Here is a 20,986-nt window from a genome sequence, read left to right as displayed (position 1 = left end):
CTCCAGCTTTTGCACCTCAGACCACTATTGGCCCTCCCATGGAAGGGCTGTAGGTGCAAAATCACTAGCTGCTGGGCATAGCAGGGCTTCTGAAAGGGCTTTGGGCTGTGCCTACCTTTAGTTTGAAACTAAAACATTCTGTGTCTCTCAAGAGCCTTACATGTGTTCCCTCCTCAGAGCCTGGTACCAGGGCCCTTCCCTAAACCTCTGAGCCTTTTCAACCTGCTTAGATCTTGTTGCTGGACTTGGCCCTCCATTAGGAGGCTATATTAATGTCTGCCGTTATCCAAATGAGCAGGAGGTGCGAAGGACCTTAGTGGATCAGGCTTCAGTCCCATTCCCAGACCAGATATGGCAAGGACAGCTATAAGGCCCGCCGAGCACATGATCCTCTTTCCCCTCCTTTGACTTCCCCCCATTCAGCTTTCCACAGCCGCCAACCAAACATCTGATCGAAGGCCCGGGGGAGGGAGTCAGAACTGTCCAGTCTGGTTATGAGTGAAGGTCATTGATCTAGCGCAGACCAGGGATGCGGAAAAGAGGGGAGGGAGGAAAAAACCCTCAGAGAGAGAGAAGAGAGGGAGAGAGGCAGGCAGAGACAGCGCGCGAGTGAGCGCAAGGGAAGGCAGCAGAAGTGGCTGAAACACGGTTTCACACTCCGAGACCCAAGGGCTGTTGTCAACCCGTCCTTCATGCTCACATCTTGTCACACTAGAGGTCAGGTCTCCCAAGCGTTCCTGGAGAGCTGAGCTAGCCCATATGGCAGGCAATATGTTAACAATATGGATCAGCTGCTCGTCAGGGCCTGAGCAGATGGATGTGACAACCCTGCTCTTATCCCAGACAGGCTTTTAACATCTTCCCTCTCCTCAACTCAGCCATACTGGAAGAGCTCGGCCCAGGAACTGTTGCCTACAGCCTAGGCGGACCGTGGGGCCACAGGTCAGAACAGGCAGCATGGAAATGCCTGCCTTGCTTTACCTGGATGGCAGCAGGCAGGGTAGAGCCCCATTCAGACCAGTGCAGGCAGGAACCGGGCCAAACTTTTATCCAGTGAGAGCGTGCTGTAAACGGAAAGACCTCGCTATAATCCAGATACGTGCTATTAACTCTTAACCAGGGTGATACAGTAGATACTGTATTCAGATATATGTATATGGCATGTTACCACCAGATGCCACACGTTACAGTCTAGACTGAGTTTTGTAACTGCCTGGGAAAATTTTCTCTCACAGAACAAGTAATACATAAATAGATGTATATTTTAATGGGCAAGTTAAACTCCTCCTGGCAAAGGCAGGCAAGTTGATTTCATACACAGGCGGGTAAATTTCCACAATGATTTTGCAAGGCTGTTTCATATTCCCCAGCTCAGGATCTGAGCCGTCGGGGCTGGGCCAGCTTCAGTTCTGCGGAAGGCAGAGTTCCCACTTCACTCCCTTCGCAGTTGTGCCTATGTGGTGATCCCAAGGATCCTAGCAAAAATAACGCAGTCAGACCAAGTTAACCCCCAAATTTAGGTTTACTTTACGATCGAGGCAAGGAGAAATATTTTGCAAACTCAAACACAGACAAAGCAGGTATTTCTAATCCTTTCCCCCCGTTTTTTTTAGCTTTTTCCCCACATAAAAGGCTACCCTTCATGAACTGAACAAGAAATCTCCCTCCAACCCTTATAGCTCTAGGACTAAACAGCCAGCTTGTGCTTATAAACAGAGAGTGAAACAGCAATCACAGCCTAGGGATGGGCTCTGGAGAACGTGCAAACAGCCTTAGTAGCCCAAAGTAAATTGAGCTTGTTTTGAAAGTAGAAGCCATACAACTTGCTCCAGGGCTGAAGACTGGAACACAGGGATTTCTAGTCCAGAGCATGAGCGATCACAAAGCCACATGCCTGAAAGGCTAAATGCATCTCCTTCACTGAAGTGATGCTTGTAGAACTAGGGGGACTTCAGAAAACAGCTGGAGTCAAGGGAAATATTTCTATTGTCTCTAATGAGCTTCTGTCCGTCAGAAAACAGCCCCTGAAGGACACTCAGCTTTGTACAGGCAACACACCCAGTAGGTACAAGGAGGAGAAGGCAAACATCGAAAAGGATTACTGATCTGCAAGAACCTGACCCTTAAGGTTCACTTCAGCTCTGAAGGAATTCCTGATGTATCAGTCTCCTCCTCTCGCCTTCTCAGAGGTCCTGCTCATCCCAGGTCCATGTCAGATGGACATGCAGGGCTTTCAATACCAGGAGCTACATAGGCAGAAACCTGTGAGAGGAAAAGCTCCCTCTGATGGAAAAATGGACCCAGAACCTATGCAGCAGCTTCCTCAGCAGAGCTTTTCCCCCTGGATATTGGGCCTCTCTGGAGAGGCACAAAAGGACGTTTGGTGGAAAATCTACCTGCTGCAGTCAAACCTGAGAATTTGTATCTTATTCAGTAAAACCTCAAGGCTCTTCATGTTCCACTACCCTATTCCCTGGGGCAGAGCTCCAATTTGGGAAGCTCTCTCACCTCTGGAGGCCTGGGAAGGCGTGTGCCACCGCTCTAAAAGGGGATACAGGCACCAGAGCAGCTCACACAGGGATAAAGGCTGTAGTTCCCTACATTAATAGTTCAAAACCAAGCTTTCCAAATAAAGCATGCCAGACCCTGGAGGAGTTTCAGAACTAGGAAGGTGTGGGAAGGCACAGTTCACCTTTATCCCATCCTGAAGCATACTGTATTTCCTGGCAGATTTACTGAAAGCACTCAGGTCTGTAGGCTCTGAACACGTGGCAAAGCACTAAGCCCTGCTGAGCCTTAGAGGATCACGGCTGTTGCTCTTTAAGGCAGGGCACTCAGAACATGAGTAAATTCCCCTGTGCCGCACACAGCCAGGGATGGTCAGGGATAGCTGAAGCCCCAGACCAACATCTCAGCCCCGTGACTTTTCTTGTCTTCCCTATTGCTAAGCCAATACAGTCCCTCCACCCTGATCCTTCTAGTTCAGGTCGCAGCTGTACCTGTGACTCACAACAGCTTTGGATACACTGCTTCACCCAGGTATCATTTATGGCACAGCAGCAAAAGACAGAGGAACATGGTGATACACAATCCCCACAGGCGTTTCAGGTTGCTGATCTTCATTCACGCATCACTGTCATCATTTAATGGTGCCAACACAGCATGGAGACACCACTGAAAAAACCTCTACCCCATATAGAGCAGACATAACATCATACAAAGCCCAGACACAGCGAGGATCCTCAGCCCCTTCTATCTGCAGCAGTATGGCAGTGCCACCAGGTACCTCCCAAATCCCCAAACCATTGAGAAGAAATACATTGTTCCACTGTTGTTATCCCACAGCTGCTTTCTTCTAGGCCATGTTGTGCCATACCTTTCTTTGTAGAGAAGCTGTGACGGGAGCCAAGCAGTGAAGAAAGTAAAATGGCTTTTAGAAACACAGAGTCCCACCCCCTCACAACCTTTCTGAGTTTCCCACTGTGACCACAGACATCTTCAAACTCCTCTTCTTTTGTGAAACAAGTCAATCAGAAACTGTCCCACACAATACTTACCGAGGGGACTCCCGTGCTAGCCTGTTCTGGCATACTACTTAGCTAATTGTTAATACCGCACAGCAGCTCATTAGGAAGAAGGAGGCTAAGAGAGGGAGCTATTCAAACCAGCGCTTTGCTGTGTCAGCTGGGTGCCTCTGTCTGTGCAGAAATGGGCAGTGATGTCAGGGGTAAACCCAGTCCTACTTGTAAGCCAGACCAAGACAAACCAACACCCCACCACGGATTTACCACCCAAACCAATGACTTTCAGCAGCTCTTCTAAACTTTAAAGGCTAGAGATTCCCCAGGAACTGGAATGGAGGCTTTGGAGAGCCAAATTCACTCACTCCAGTCCTACTTTAGGGTTTGATCACAGAACACAAAGCCAGTACCTTGCATTGAGAAGTCACAGGCTTCAAGGTCCATTCCAGTGTACAAAGCCAGGAGAAAAGTCAGGTTCTTTGTTTTGGAGGTGGTCTCCGGCGAAGACAGTGTGAATTTGATGGCTTCCCTTCACTTGGTGAAGTCTCTTTGCCCTGTGGAGAGTTTCAAAAGGAAATGAATATTCCCTACTGAGCAGTACAAGAGCTCAGGTGAATCATGAGCACAAGCAATGACGCCGGCCTCAAATGCCACAGCCACCCACAGATCTCAGCCCTTGGTCACACACAACAGTCCAGCAAGGCAAGGCATTTCACATCCTGCCAAACACATTGCAGCCCAATCTCCTTCTCTGCCCTGTGTGGTGCTAGCAACTCAAAAGTCATGGTACAAACCACCTAGATGACCATCCAGTGGGCCGCGCACTCCAACTTTCCCCTGAAAAAAATCCAGGTCAATCAGCTGTAGAAGCAGCCTACAGAACTAAGCCACTCCTTGCAAAGAGCTTTCCCCCCATAGCCAGCTGAGTGTTTCTGCCCAGGAGAGATCATGATGCCACCCCTCCTTTGTGGGGCAATCATTCGCTTGTGTTCGTCTTACAACTACCGGTAGAACGGAGCTCTATCATCAGTCTTCTACACCCCGACATCAGATGTAACTCCTCAGCCCCAAAGATGTTACAAATATAACCAGATGAGACAAAGGAAGAATTATTATTTCCAGTTTAGTGAGGCACACAGTAATTAAGTGACTTGCCAAAGGTCACTTGGCAAATCTGAGGCAGAATCAAGAACCAAAACTAAATCTCTCAAATTTTGGTCCAAGAGCTGGACAACAAAAGTCCCACTTCCCTTCCTGTGCTCCTTGGATGCACACTGCTACCTTTGCAACAGGTTTCACCCTTCTCCCCGCTTTCCCTAGACAGTTAAGACAATTCCCTTCCATTTCCTGCATTGGAGGAAATATATAAAATACACAGATTAAAAGAACAAGAACTTTTACCTTACTTACAAAATTAAAAAATGTCCTAGCTTCAACATTTGACAGAAGCTCAGAGGCTTCAGACTCTTCTGTGAGGTGGGATTGTAGACTGGAGGGTTTTGTTGTTGGTGGTTTTTTTTAATTTCCATCAGACAAAAATAAAAGAAGCAAAACAAAAGAGGGTTGTTGAGATCAATTTGTGATAGGTGCCGGGCCAAAGAAAATGGAGCCAAAGAAGTCAGAACCCTGCAACCAGCAACCTTTGTGTCAATTTAAGCAAATATTGTGGCGTTTCCATGGCAATCCCTGTTTTGAATATCCACTACACTCACTTTTTAAAGGGCTTTTCCTGTTTGCGTTTCAACTTCAAAACCTGTAAATATTTTCAGCCTTAACACATCCCGACCTCCCCCAGCCTCCCAAATGAGATACTATCAAAGCTCTGACATGAAGTCTTCTGTCTGCGGTACCCCAAAGCTGTGAAAATTCACAGCAAAAGCAGGTTGGCAGCCTGCTATCCACGGCTGGGGACAGCAGAAGCACGGCTGGACCTTTGTCCCGCTCTCAGCACGGTGCCAGCCTCTTTGCAGTAATAGGTACAGGATCCCGTTCCTTTCTTTTCCAAAACTGAGTCAAATGAGTCCCCGCAAACGCACAGCACCGATAGCATCTGCCCAAGGTGAGGAGCATGCAGCAGGTGTTTTGCAAGCCTCTCTCCATCCCACTCTGCCAGCTCAGGCCACCTCTGACCCGCCGCACCAGCCACGATTTCTGCTCGGAGCCTCCTACTGTGACCTGCCCGGGGCCGGCTGCTCGCACGGCCCCAGCACTGCCCCCCGGCCTGACCTGCGCTTCCCTCCCTTCCCCTCTAACCTGAGCTGAACTGAAGCTGTCACTCACAATGATTTATGCTATGCTGCGTCATGCGCAAGTGGGAACGAAGACGAGTCAACTTTGTCCTCACTTGCAACCTGGGTTAGGGTGGAAATTCTCAAGCTTCCTCAGCAGCAGCGTGTGGGTACCTGCTGTGTTGCCCTGTCCCTGCTCCACCAACACAGAGCCCATGGGGAAAGCCCTGGTGCAACGCGCCCTGGTCAGGTGCTGGTATCAGCTGTCGGATCTGAGCACCAGGACCCTGGTGTTAACCCTCTCCCCGAAGCATCTCATGCTGCTTTTTTTGCATGCACGGAGGTGAATGGAAACACCTTCTGCTGTGCTTCAGAGACACATTGAGGACTTTCATCCCCAGTCCCCCAACTTCTAAAGCGTCGGCCTGTGCTGCCAGAGTGCAGCCCCTCCCGGCAGCCATGGGAGTGCACTGGTTAATTCTGAGTTTCCTGGCTATGATGGATTTGTGCCAGGCCTCAAATGTTAGCTTAGTGTAATTTTTGGGAAGTCAATTTCCTTTGGTTTTTTTTTTCCTTTTTTTTTTGTTGAAGCATTTTTTCCTCTTTTCTTGTAAATGGAAAAGTAGGAGCATTTGAATGAGCGTCAGGACAGGGCCATCCATCCATGGGCTGTAGTTTCCCAAGGGCATTTTATAGGCACTGGTACGTGCACAGAACAACCATGGAAACAAACACCAAGTGACTTCAAAAGCCGTTATGCTGAATGCCCACAGAGGCAGCCCCAAGGGAGCAGTCCTGTCTCTTGCACGAACAGCGTCACTCCTTGGTCCTGACCACCTCTCCCACAGTGCTGGGTGCTTCTGATACCACCAGCAGATGATGCATGATACCTGCTGTCCTGGCCAGCTTCCAGCTCAGGTAATTACATCCTACAGGAGTTTCAGCTGGATATTTTACCCCTTCTTCACTTCCGGCCCTGAGCTGCTGCGCTGGGAGTTGCTAAAACCCTGTGCAGATCCACCCCGGATGTGAGTGTGTGCCAGGGGCTGGAGTGAATTCTGTGCATCCCTGCAGGTCCCAAGGGCCTGGTGCTACAGCAAACAACCTTCTCTAGAAACACACAATGACATACCTTCTTACATACATCCCATAATACCCCCACCTAAGATGAGGTGCAGAGCTGGGAAAACAAAACTGGCCTGCCACACTAGGAACTGACAATTTCTGGAGGCCTGTGCTTAACACTACCCAATGGAGCAGTCATCTGGGACATGGACATGGGCTACTCTCCTTCCTTGAAGTGGAAACTCTCCTCCCATCATCTCACAGGCTCAGAGAAATTAAAACTTGTGGTGTCAGTGGTGTAAGGCCAAAGCCACAGCTGCCGGTCTGCCTCAGCCAACGGCATCACATGCCACAAGGGATACTAGTGGTGTTGAACGTACTGGAAAGATGGACCAGGCTTAGAGCACCCATGAGAACGAGCCTAGCAGGGTTCATGACAGGCCAAATCAAAAGGTGAGTGTCTTCACTGTGCCTCTGACCCCCTCACAATGCTGCCACTAAAAAGCCATGAGCAGGCAACGCTGGCAGGACAACACTGGATGCTCTCACCAAACCCTGCCAACTCGCATTTCAAAGGGCAGGCAAAGATGCGGGTACCCCATCCTCCCGAGGGAGCTCTGCTTTGGTATTTGCTACAGCCACAAGAATTGAGAGCCCTTCAAAGCTGTCCAAGATGTAAGAAAAAGACCTGCTGACCCACTCTCCACTCAAGACAGCTCAGGAGGCACCACGTTCGTAAGCAGGCTCTATCAAATCTATGTTTTGTGCCCTCTTTGTCTTCTTCTTTCAGAAGATTCTGGACCAGATCCTCACCCGGTGTAAAATCAGTGCAGTTTCGGTGGCTTCAGTGAAGTCATGCCAATTTAAACGAGTTGAGGATCCGGCCCTCCAAGTTACTGGAGTTGCCAGTTCTTCCTTTGGATAATCCTGAGGGTGATTTCACAGCAAGCAGCAGCACAGGCCCAGCCAGACTGGCAGGATCAGCTGCGCTTTTCTACCCCCCACGAGTAGGGCGGTCTGTGGCAGAGTCCCTACGGTGAGACCCTGCTAGAGCAACACTGGGCGTATCATCACTTGCTTCTTTTCTTGAGTTTCCTTCTCTCTGTTGCTTAATGAGAGATAGATACAGCACAGAGTAAATCACTCTAGGCTTTGGATCCAGGGATTCTAATCGCTCTCAGCAGGGGAGCTCTTGGCTTTCAGGGCACTGTGTCATCCAGCACACTGAAGACCCAGGCTCGCTGTGTATTTGGAGAGGGGTGCAGGAGCAGAGCTGGTCACTTGTTCAGCAGCAAAACCCAACCAGGTTAGGTCTTCATTTGCTACTGTGAAAACAGCATGTCTTTATGAACAAACCAGATCTGGTCTTCCACTCCTTCCACCAGCCTCTACTCCAAGGAAGGTGAAGAGCCCATTACTGCCTAGTGAGCCGAGTGAGCAGCTACAAATCCCTTCCTTGTCCCCAGTGCCACTCTCACCCTGCCATCTATCCGCACCACGTCTTGCTGTGAGGGAATCAGGCAACGCAGGCACCGGGAATGTGGCAAAACTTCAGCAGGCACTGGGTGCGCAAGAACTTTCTGTGCTCTGCCCTCACAAGTCCTTCGCTATCCCCCCAGAGCAATTTTCTAAGCAACAGCGCGGTTGCATTCCCTTCCCTATCTCCTAATAAATATCATGCTAAGCAAGATGAGTATCTTCTTCCCAGACCAAGCAGCATGACCCACTTTCTGAATCAGGGCAGATGCAATTGGGCCCTGGAGTCCTGGACCCCTCCCAAAGCAGAGAGATTTTGTAACAATTACAGCAAGAAGCAGAAGGAATAGAAAAGTAATAAGTGATCAAAGAGTGCAGTGGTGGAGCTGAAGCTGTGGGGTAATTACTACTCCTTGCCATCCTACGCTCTGGCATTTTCCTAGGACATTGAAGCAAGAGCCGCGTGCACATTCACACAACATCTCTCCTCCACTGCCCTACATTCCTCAAAAGTAACAGGTCCAATTTCAAATTCTGGCTAATCGCTCAGATGAGACAACTGCTGCCCTCCCTGCGCTCCCACCTTGATTCTTCCCCTTCTCTTTTCCTTTCCCCACAGCAGGGCAGGAACAGAGGATTCAAATTCTAGCAGTGCAAATCCCCCCCTCCAGCAGACACAGACATATGTACATCCTGCCCTGCTCCGATGACAGCCCTGAGGCTCGTAACAAGGCAGTTGTGCCCCTGGTGTCCCAGCAGTGACATCTGGCTCCTGTGCCAATGTCCAGCTGTCCGTGAGCCACTCATAGAAGTGTCATCGCCTCTGTCCCCTTGTCCCCCTAAGCCTCTCCTGACACAGAGCTTCAAGACCTGCAGTTCATAGTGGGGCGGTTTGAGCTGTGGTCCTTATAGGTGCAGTAAAACAACAAAAAAAAACCTTCAAAAGACTTGTGCTTTGGGCAGAACTCTGCCTGGCTTGCCAGCCACACAGCAGAGAGAGGAGGTGGTTGGATCCTGATCCCAAGCAGTGCTACTCGCAGTTTGGAGATGCTCTGTTTTTCCAAGGAACAGCTCTGTACTTTCCCAGATGTAGCTGGGATCAGACTATAACCCAATGGGCATGGAAAACAATTAAAAGGAGGTGGGGTGAATGTCAGCAGTGCTTTCATTGCTCAAACCCGCAAATAAAAGTTCCCTCCCAGGGGAGCACAAGCCTCTATGGCCAAAAGCATATAGAAAATCCCATACCAGAGAGAACAATGCGCCATGATGTACCTGTGCCCAAACTGGCTCCTGTACCGTGCTCAGCTCTGGGGCACACAAACCCACGAGTCTCTGTGCCCAGTGGGCACGCGGACGCCCACCACAGGGTCACTCATTCATCTCAGCTGCCTCTCCTGAAGAGCATGACTGGCAAGTCGCCTGCGAGTCCAAACGAGAGGAGACCCCCGTGCCAGGGACACACGGACAGCAGCAGACAGCACTTGCCACAGAGCACGTCTGAGACAGACGAGTGACGGGCAGGGAAAGGAGCAGAGCTGCCATCGCTCACCCAGGAGCTTGGAGCTGGCACTGGCTTCAAACTCAAGACTTATGCCCTGCTCACTGCCTGCCCGCTGGAACAAACCACCATCAAGACAACAGCACACAAATACACACCAGTGGGTGCTCTGACCAGCACAAACAGTTGCCTTCATCGTCTGACATGGTGAGATGAGGCAAAAGTTAACTTTTAAAGGAATTTCCACGGCTTTTTTTCTTCCTAGTTAAATAAAGGAATTTATTAAAAAAAAAAAAAAGAAATAGAAAAAGAAAACCCTTTCACCCAAACTTCAGAGATAAAAAAGGGGTAAAAAATCTTCAACTTAATTCAAAATCCTATTTGATGTGTCGTGGCATGAAAATGTTTTTCACTGCATTTTTTCAGTGTGATCTCATGCACCCTGCAAACGGGGTACGCCCAAAACACCAGGTATTTTATGGGACACAAACAGAGCGCAAACATACACAATTAAAAAAAAATGGGATTGGTAAATATTTAAATTAATCAGAGCTGGCATCTGTGCAGCCTCCCCTCCCAGAGAGAGGGATGTTTGCAGCTTTGAAAAAATAAAAGTGAATAACATGACCTTTTCCTTCATGTTTGTTAGCTCACTGCAGTTTGGTGGGTTGGAGCAGCCCAGGCACCTCCCAAAACGAAGTCCAGCAAGTGCAGCCGTGGCTCCTCTCCTCCCTGCCCAGCACCGGGGGCTCGGGGCTAACTGCAGACCTGGGGGAGTTGCTCCAACCTGTTTGCTGTCTCACACCATAATGCATGGGGTTTGTTGTGTTTTGGGTTGTTGGTTTGTTGTTTTTTGGTTGTTTTTTTTTTTCTTTTCAGTTTAATTGTTGGAGGAGTTTATGAAGCTGTTTGCCAAAATACAATCGACTCCAGGGAGCCAGCTTACACAAAAAGGGTGTGTCGCTCGAGCGAGGCCGTGGAGCCATGGAAACCGCCACCTTTTGCATTTGCCCAGGTGAAGCCAAAGCTTTGCGGATGGCTTGTGAAATCAGCAGAGATCTGCAAGGAAGTGAAACACGTACACGCAAGTGTGCATTAAAGCACTCAGAAAGGTGGCCCCATCCACTGGCACCTAACTCTCCCATAAGCAAGGGTGAATGCTCAGACTTCAGTAACGCCAGTTTTATTCAAAAGGTCACACGAGGCGTTTTGCCAAACGGTGCGTACACCCAGGGCGCTTGTGCTCCTCCGTGTCGGGAGTGTGGGCAGCAGCACAGGCAGAGACAGTTCTGCCCCTGCAGCACACGCAGATGTGCGGGCTGGCAAAACTCCTGCCAAATGGCCGTGCGACCAGACAAATGGGAATCTGCACATGTGTGTGAATAAAAAGCACCACCAGAACACATGCAAAATCTCAAAAGCAGGTATCACACCTTGGGCATTTGTTCTGACCCGCAGAAGGAAAGCTGGCGGTGGTGTCAGGCAGGGGGATTGGTGAGGGGAGAATGGGGGGGCGTCTCCAGGTCAGCCTGCAGCAGCGGGACGCAAGGACTGCACCATGCAGGACCCCGTGTCTGGATGCAGGCGAGTATTTGGGGGGAGGATGTTTGTCTTGCGAGCTGGTGTGTGAAGGCGGGTGGCTGGAGAGGGACCCTGGCTGCATTCTTCTCAATCTTAGAAAAGAAAACAGAGAATTCCTCAGAAGCACTGGCTGCCAGCCTGACTGACAGAAAACAACCCAGGAACAAAGCGCAGAGAAAGGATTTTAAAGCCACCCAGCTCCTATGAATGTCTGCTCCAGGACTCTCCTGCTACGACCAGGAAAGGGAAAAGTGCTCTGAACTGCAGCTCTTTTGAAAGAGGTAACATCAATTATTCCCCACTTTCAGCTGCTGAAAGAGTGCTGACGACATTACAGCAGGTTACAGGATCTCACCCACTCTGGTGGATACTGTCAGAAAAGTGAGCAGAGGATAAAGCCTTACCAGGCCATCTCCTGCAGATGAGCACGGAGCACCGTGTGGCATACGGTACAACCTGGAAAAGCTGAACAGGCGCAGAGAGTCCACAGGAACAAAGTTCCAGGACCACCCTCAAAATTAGAGCTGGCCAAAGCCAGCAAGAAGCCAGATCTCTCTTCCTCTGGTTTGACTTCAGTCTGCCACATTTACAGTGGGATGACTCCATCCTGGCACTTCTCTTACCTGCAGTCAAAGGTCTCTGACCACAAACCACATAAAGAATCAGTTCCTGCACTCACTCCATGAACCCTGGAGAGAAGAGCACAGACCCCCTCAATGTAGGAGAGATGAGGGCAGCGATGTTTCTTTTGGTGCAGGGAAGGAGGGAAACCTTTGAAAGCCCATCACTACTTTTATGATTCACTGTCGGCTTCCATGCATATATTTACACCAGATCCAAATTTGTCTCCAGATGCAATGACTTGGCCTTTTCCATTCACAGCCCCTTGTTTTCCCCTTTCATTAGAGAATCCCAAGGTAGGTGACAGCCAGACACCCATCGAGTACTGTTTAACTGGCAGGTCCCCAGGGCCACCTCCCAGCGAAGGCAGGGCATGTGGCATCAGGCAGGACTCAGGAACAGCACCCAGGTGCTCCAGCCACTGCCTCCATGTCTAGGCTGTCCCCAGGCACAGCCTACGGGCACTGCAGAGCCTGCTGCTCCCGAAGGGCAGCTGACAGAGACAAGGGGAGCTCCCTGGACAGGCGCTCCCCCAAGGGGGACCATGGGAAGGGCTCGGCAGGCCCACGAAGCAGGCAAGTGCTGGTAAGGCTTGGTGCGTCAGCCCTTCTGGCATCGACCTCCCAAACTCATTCAAATATTTCCCTTTTTTTTTAATTTAATGTTCCCTATAATTCATCTGTCCCAAAAGATAATCAATAGAGGCCGTAATGAAAATTTGAGCCATATTTTATGATCCGCTGCAGGAGAAAGGGCCACATCAGCAGGACTAGCCTTGGCTTCCAGCATCATTTCTGTGTGCGTTCGCCTGCTCACTGGCCAGATTCCCCCCTCCACCCACCCGTGGCTGCTGACAGGGGCAGCCCCTCCAGGAGAAACGCCCGCCCTTCCCTCCTACTTCAACCAGCAGCCGCTCGAGCCGTGGCTGAAGATGTACATGTGGGGAAAAGGGAGGTTCCTATAGAGTGCGAAGGGCCCTGACCCAGCAGCCTTGGGGAACCTCCTGAGCATCCCTCAACTTCTCAACTCTGAAACATATCCTATGGTCTTCAAGCAGACCCGGGGCGAATACAACGATTGTGTTCCAGGATTTGAAGAGTTATTGCTACCCTTCACAGTAATTCCTTAACCCTTGGCACTACATCTCAGTCAAGTTCCTCTTCTCCCAAACATCACCCAAGAGCGAGGGCAGTCATTCACGGGGGAAGAAGAGTTCCCGTCTAGCTTAAATATCCATGTCCAGTCACTAGGACTGTGCTCCTCCACGCCTAGTCCAAGGGGAACCTCAGGCAATCCCACCTACCTCTCTTCATTCCTTTTAGACACAAATATTACAACTGCTCCCCAATCCATCCATTTTACTGCAGTATATATTAATTTAGGAGCTGCGCTGACCTTACTTCCCCAGGTGGGTAGCAGCAAGGAGGAGCAAGCACGTCTCAGTGCCAGCCTCCACATGCTGCTGTGTGTTTTTTCATTCCACATTATAAATCCCACAGCACTTTTGAGCACCTTCATCTATTCACCCGGCACACAACCAGCAGGTTTGTTGTTTTTGCACATGCACACAGATGCATCCAGGGCTGTAACGAAGGCAAAAGCCTCAGTCCTGTTCCCGGAACCCTTCTCCACCATGGCTTCCCAGCAGTGGGTCCCCTGTCCTCCCTCTAAAGGCTGGAGCATATTTCATTGCCTGAAGCTGCCGCGTCCGCAGGGAGCCGGAGGTAACAAAACCGTCTTTGATTTGGCCAAGGCAAAAATATCAGAAGTGAAAGGCCAGATGAGGAATTTATAACAGCAGCTAAGGCAGCAAAAATACAAGCGCCTGACCAGAAGCTGCCCTCCTGCTCAGCAAGTCATGTTGTTCAGCTTCCCATGTGTCTTGGAGGGGCAGGATGTTGCAGAGTGCACAGCCAGAAACCACCGATTTTCTACACACCCAAGTGTACTGACACCCTCACGAGACCCCTGCTAAACAGCGCATAAGCTGGAAAGCCAAGAAGCCTCTGCTCACCCAGAGGTGCAGGTGGTGATCTCATTATCTTCCTGCTTGAGACTCTTGCCTTTCCTTTACAAAACTGATGCAGCAGCAGCATTGTGCAGGTATATTGTTGATACTCTGCCTCCCAGGGGAAGCTAGAAAATGCTCTCTGTCCTGGACTGGCAGCCTGAATCCCCATAACTAGTGGTCAGCAAGAGCAATAGCTAAATATTTCCACCTTCCCTTTCTCTTGGAAACTTAGAAAAAAACCATCTTTGTTTAAAAAATACAACATAATGTTCAAATTAATTGTTGCTTCCAATTTGTAAATCAAGTGACGGATTTGCAAGAAGGATTGTGAATCCAGAGGACGTGGGTGAGCAGCTTCATGCTTTAACCTTACACAGGAAAGGGGACTGAAATCCCCAGCAGAACTGGGAATAGCACTGAGGTCCCTGAAGCCCCATCTCAGCACCCCATACAGCCATCCTCCCTTTTTAATCCCGCTGCCACCAAAATAGGCCTTGTACTGCTAGAGATACCTGCCTAGGAGATACTTAGGGAGAGCATGTGGGGACGCACCACGGCTGTTGCAGTCACTGCTAACTTGCCCCAGATTTGAACTGGTGACCCTTACTAATATCATCCAGTCCCTTGATATCCTCAGGGAGCAATCAGCACATTTTATTAACCCAGACAATTTTAGAAGTGCATACGCAGTATTCTAGTTACTTGTTACAATTATGCATTATAGGTCCATTTCATACATACGCTTATGCTGAAGTGATGTGCAGTACTTTAAGACAGTTATTACGCCGTCAGAGCAACTGCACGAGGACCACGGGGCTGAACATGCTCTGGCTTTCTCGGAGCCCAGAGCGTACCCAGTGCCTACAGACATCACTTGCAGCAGAAATAGTCTAACCTAATATAAAGCCTCAGAGATCCCCACAATCAAATCCATTTTTTAAAATGACATGTTTCCACCTATTGGTCCCCAGAGTGAACTAATTGCTTTTGCTAGTTTTAAAAGCCAGAGTTATTTCACTGAAAAAAATGAGCAAGTGCATGGGAACTCAGAGACATCCTCAGATTTCCAACACAAAATCACCATATATGCAGATATATTTGCTGCCCAAACAGTCGAACTTCCAGCTTTACTGCATGACACGCCACAGGGGAATTCTTCACTTCACAGTGAAGGTGGGAAAACAAGGAGTTAAAGTAACCTGACCAAACTCAAATAGCAATTTAGTCAGAGCTAGGAGAATATAAGATTTCCGTCTGTGCTCTAACCACTAGGTTATCCCCTTCTTTCTTAAATAAACTTCTCAGTCTAAGGGGAGACTGCTATTTCCACTTAAAGATTGGTGTTTTGTTTTGTGTTTTTTTTTAATTGCCTTTTTTCCATTTTATTTATTTTTTTGAAGATAACACCCTACAACAGGGAAGCTGCTCAGTGGAGAATCGGTCCAGGACCATGCTTAGGTTACTATTTTTCTGCATCCTGCAATAGCAAAACAGTCTGAGTCTACCACCCCTGCAAACACAGACCCACAGGCTGGGGTAGACAAAATTGCCCAGGGTCCAGCTCTACACCTATCTGCTCTGGTGTACGGGCTGGATATCATTTCCAGTCCAGAACAAATTATTTACAGATAATAAAAATGTACAAATTATGTATACTAACAAAATCTGAAAAAAACCCAGATAAAAATAATATTAGAGGGACAAACTTTTCAGGGATGATAACTAGAGGAAAAAAGTGTATGTCTTTTCAGAAACCTGTACTTACCTGCACGTTCTGGGTGCAGAAGCACATCCTGGGACATGCTCCTCACTTAGTTCTTGTGAAAACCAGTGCTCGCTGTTGAGCAGAAACCCAATGGGAAGCAAGAAATCCCCACTTTTTTCTAGGTAAAAGCAGTTCAGCTCCACCATTTGCTGGGAAAGTTTTAGGTGAGATTCCTTACCCCATCTCAGAGTGAATTGCTTCTTACTTTGATGAAGCCCAGCTCTCTTTCAAAGGAACTAAAGCTGAAGGTGACCATTGCTAATTTTTTTATCATAATTTTATGAACGTCTTAACCTTAATTCACAAATGCTCTACAGAGTGAATTTCCTTATATTTTGTTTTTCATACTTGATTAGCAGTATTTCAAAGTCATGGTTTTTTAAAAATATGTATAAGAAGTTACCCCATACAAACCTCTACCACTCTTATTTTTATTTGGATTTTGTAGAAATTTGTTACTAATTAATTAGAACTGAGCCAAAATAATTGTTTCCGTGCAGGCTATCAGTTTAACTACCACATCTCAAGTTAAACAGGTATAAATATTTTATACATAAAAGGCTTTAGATTATAGAACACAAACATATCTTCCACATTCTCCCTTTTATCAAGCACTTACACTCCAGGTTTCCTTTGGGAATTGATGCGTTGGACACTGGGAAAAAAGTCAGTTTCAGGTGTGCACATGGAGGTCTCTTTGCTGTCATGTTTACAACACACATGAAGTCTGGAAAACTTGCTTAAAGTAAGCACCTTCTCCCCAGGTTCACCTTTTAATGGACATTTTCCTTTCAAGATTTTTATTTATAAAGATTCTCTTTTTCTTTTCCAAAACCTAGGGTTTATGGAGGAAACATTCTGTCCTCAAATAATCATCTCCAGGCAAAGGAAAGCTGCTTAAGATGTTACCCACTTATTGCGCACTCATACCTCTATACGGAGATTCTTAATCTTCACCCACCCAAGATTAAGGCAACGCAAATTATGAAATCGATACCAATACAGACAGCAACATCTATTACAGTTTCAATGTTTTTGTTATATTTTTTCTAAACTATTAAAGCAGTATGATTTTAATGTGATTGTTGTTGTTTATGCAATACAAATTCTCTGTTGTTTGATGCTGTGAGTACTTATGTAAATGCCCTATTTTCCTTATAGAAACCCTTCCTTTGACACCTCATGTGTGTAAAGAAAATATTTGAGTGTTTGCAAGATGAGGATCCATTTATATTTAAGGCTCCATTACTGATCAGGAGGCAAAGAGTGTCCTTAAGGTGGCTATAAATTATAGTTACACTAATTTTAAGGCCCTTAGTCTCTGTCCTAGTGATGTAGCAGAAGAGCTTTTGAATAAAGGAGATTCTTCTCTCACAGCAGTTTCAGTTCTTTTCTTTCATTAATCAAAACCTATCCTATATATATATATATATATATATGTTTTCTCTATATATGCATGTCTGAATGCCTCTTTGAGGTTTAACACTCCTGCACCTGAGATTCAAACATAACAAATCAAAAATCATTTTGCAAGCAACTACAGCAAGCATTTCCAGAAGTTACATCACATAACAAGTCATGCAATTAAACTTTAATGAAAAAATAAAAACAAAAACACCAAGCAGCCCCTACTGCTTGCTTTGTCTTTCAAACTATCATAAAATAGCAGGACGTTAAAATGGAAGAACCTCTGACTAAAGCTGTGCCGTAAACAATTTTTTCCTAATGAATTCCACCTCTTTACTCCCTTGAATCAGCAGAGCCGGATGGAATTTCTCTCCTCTCTTCCTTCTCTCTGTATAAAAGGATGTACTGCTGATAAAACTAGTAACCCATGAAGATCACTTCCCCGAGGTGAGATGCCTCCTGCCAGCATTTCTGCTCTCCAGGGGGTTATAGTCTGACACCCTCCTCCTCCCCGCGATGCTGTACCTCGCTCTCTGGGCCGGCCTCTTGAAACCAGCGGGACCTTCAGTACCGTGACATGAGCGCTGGTGCAGGCAGGAATAACAGAACGGCAACCAGAAGTGTTCATGCACATCCATATTCCTCCTAAAAAAACTACAGATCCAGTCCTTCCAAATTTCTAAGCACCTGCAGCTTAGGAAGGCTTGAGCCGGAGCTGTAAGTCTTAAACACCTCTCCAAAATGGGTGCCTGAACCTCAACATTCTGCCTCTCTTTTTCAACCTCACCCTCAGCTTATCTTTTTCCACACCTGCAAATGACATCCCTTTAAAATCAAACCTTTTCTTTTGCGTCTGCTGAGATCCTATCATTTCTGAAAGGTAACTGTGGTTTACACAAGGACAAGTGAAGAGAAAGGGGTTGTCATTTCCAAAATATTGTTAGGAAAGGCAAAAAGGAAGCAGAAGGATCACAGTTGGACCATGAAAACCACTGAGGCCCTGTACTGGAAGAGACACATACACACAAACACTTGAGCAGTTCCACTGGCTCCAGTTCATTCATGACTGCAGAAACAGGATTTAGCACAGTGAGAAACTCGTACGAAGTAGGACAACTCTAGCCTTCCTGTGTTTCTTGCATTTTTTTTTCCTAATGTTTGGATTTTTGTATTTTCTACAGTGTGTAATAAAACCAAATTTCAATTTAAGGTAAATTTTGGAACGTTTGATGTAATTTATTTATCACCATTTATTCTTCCCACTGCAGCCCTTTCGGACAGTGACATAACTAGTTTGTTTAAAGCTTTGGTTTTCGCAAACTAGCCCCCTACACCATTATATCTGGACTACAGATATTGCAGAGGGAGCATGAAATAAATTTAAAATTAAATTCAGTAAAATGCACAAGAAAAAAAATAAATTAAGACAGTGTCTTGGTCATATTTTTGTCTTTAAGATTTTTTTCCCTGTTTGTATAATAAAGAAAAGTTTGGTCTAATTAGTAACATTATTCCTTCCCCTACCTGCTAAAAGCGATTTCAGTTTTTAACTAAGGCTGGGCTTCCTTATGTATTTGAATGATTTTCAGTGAAACCTATGTTTGGATAGGATTTTTTTTTTTTTTTACAGTTCACTGTATCGTGTTACAAAATCAAATGCCTGTCTATAAGAAAAGAATATTATCTTACAGTTACAAAGCACCTTTCCTCCCCAAGCACTTCATGACAAGGTAAGGTCAGTGCCACGGAAATGCAGGCAGCCACCTCTGAAGCCAGCAGTCTGGGCAGTGGGAGGTAGGAACTGGGAACGCAGCTTTGGTTGACGGCAAGGGGCAGATGCCCACCGCCGAGTAAAATTTCCTCCTGTGTAGGGAGCCAGCTTATCCTTACAGAACCAATTCAGGGACACTCATAAAATAATAAAAGAAGAGAAGCCCTAAAATCTCATGTGACTATCTGCAGACAACTGCTGGTGCCATGTAACTACTCTACAGTTTGGGGCAAAATCTAGGGGCCTGTCCTATAGGAAAGAAACATGAGTAACCCTCTTTAGTCATTAGCATAACCGCCAATTTACGCGAGAACGTGCTCAGATCTTTCATTCTCACAAGTGACCCAAGGGAGAGCTGCAAGAAAACTATAGGGTAGCTCCTGGTTTTTAAGACAAATGAGAAAGCCCAAGCAAGAATCAAAATGATAGTGACCAGAGGATGAGGAATCTCCACACCACCCGAGCACAGACAACGCCAGGCACAAGGCTTAAACACAGGAAAGTCAGACAGATGCTGGCTTTTAAAATGTTTTTGATTCAGAGGCTGGAATCTGGCAAAGTCTCACTCTATGGATTTGCAACTATCCAGAGCTTGGAAAGATGCTGTCCTTTTCCCAGGCTTCTGCCCAGATCATACACGTACTGGGGTTTCTCTTCTATGCACCAGCTTGCTTCCCCCATCTCCAAACTTGCCACAGGTAAAAAAGGGGCAACAAATTTGGTCAGGGTGTAGCAGATTGCCATAACAGCAAAGCACCGAACAGTGCTCTTCTGTAGCTTAAATTAAGACCTAGCTCCAGCTTGCCGTCTCATCCATTCAGCACAGACAGAGAGGAAGAGGTCCCAGCAAACAGGAGCTGGGCTCGGCTATTGAAATCTGGGATTAGACATCTGGAAAACCATCTGAGAAAGCAGGCTTGGGAAGGCAGTGGGGGACTGAATACCTTATCCTCTCTATCTGGTAAACACTTCCAGCCATCCCACTACGCATCCTTCCCACCTCAGGTGTGCGACAGGCGTGTAGAGACATAACCTGCCGATGCCAGGAAGGAAGGGAGACACGAGGAGGGACGGGGAGAGCGGGACAAATGAAATGAGGCAGATGAAGAGCAGAAGGCAGGTGACAGGTACAGCAGTGCCAGACAGCAGAGACGGCAAATTGGAATCGAGAAAGTATCTCAAAGTACTGCAGGAAGCCACATTCTACCTTGAATAGAGAGCAAACCCAGGAGCCCCAAACCCTGGGTGCAGGTGTGCAGTAAGTCCTCAACTGGGAAGGACTGGCTAGTAGTCATACCAAGCAAAACAGTCTATTTCTGAGACGGGACACAGCCACAGAACAGCTCTACTAACTCAAGAAGCGTTTTAAGCACTAACCTAGCTCTCTACGTTAGAAAGCATTTCCTGCTTGCAGTCTGGAGCTTTCCAGTTTCCTTGAGGATGAACAGTGATGAGTCCAAAATACTTGTCTGATAACAAAACAGAAAAAGAGAGAAAACCTCGTGGGCCTGGGGGTTCCCACGGCTGCCTTTGCTGAGCAGTTCTTCCTGCCTGGAGCCAGGAAGAGTTGCACAGGGAGATCAAACCTGCCCTGCAAAGTCCCAAATCTAAGTCATGCAAATTCCAGCCTTCCTCCAAGCGCTGATACCAACACAGGGACTCCGACTTCATCAGATGGATGAAGGAAATGGAAAAAGGAGGGGGGGCCTTACTGCCTACACACACATACACACACCCCACCTCAGGCGATGGAGGGGGTGTGAATAATGGAGCAGGTTCAGCAGCCAACAGCGTTCAGGGTCGAGTTAGTAATCCTCTTTTTCCATTTCCGTTTGCTATTTGATGTAATTATAGTTTTTGATTGAAATCCACCCGGAGTGTAACCCCTCTGCTTAATGCACTGCTTAAATCCTTGGGTACACAACCATGCTGCTCCCCAGACTCGCCTGGAATAGGAAACCATTTCAATGCCAAAAATAAGTCTTTGCTTTCTTTGGTAACGCCCTCAAGTCTTGGCTCAGCCTCTGCTACACCCACCA

At 47.4% G+C, this 20,986-nt stretch overlaps 1 protein-coding gene across 2 annotated transcripts in view; it reads right to left on the bottom strand.

Annotated features, from left to right (window-relative positions):
* The window catches only part of CASZ1 (castor zinc finger 1), a 209,094-nt gene that overhangs the window by 169,498 nt on the left and 18,610 nt on the right, over window positions 1-20,986 (bottom strand). For both annotated transcript variants that reach the window (XM_063353813.1, XM_063353811.1), the window contains exon 2: window positions 3,932-4,075. The gene's annotated coding sequence lies outside the window, so the exon portion shown is untranslated. The remainder of the gene's footprint in view (window positions 1-3,931; window positions 4,076-20,986) is intronic.

Source organism: Chroicocephalus ridibundus, chromosome 16 (genome assembly GCF_963924245.1).
Source record: "Chroicocephalus ridibundus chromosome 16, bChrRid1.1, whole genome shotgun sequence".
NCBI lineage: Eukaryota > Metazoa > Chordata > Aves > Charadriiformes > Laridae > Chroicocephalus > Chroicocephalus ridibundus.
Note: the sequence above shows the minus strand (reverse complement) of the source record. Positions and strands in the feature narration are given on the sequence as shown.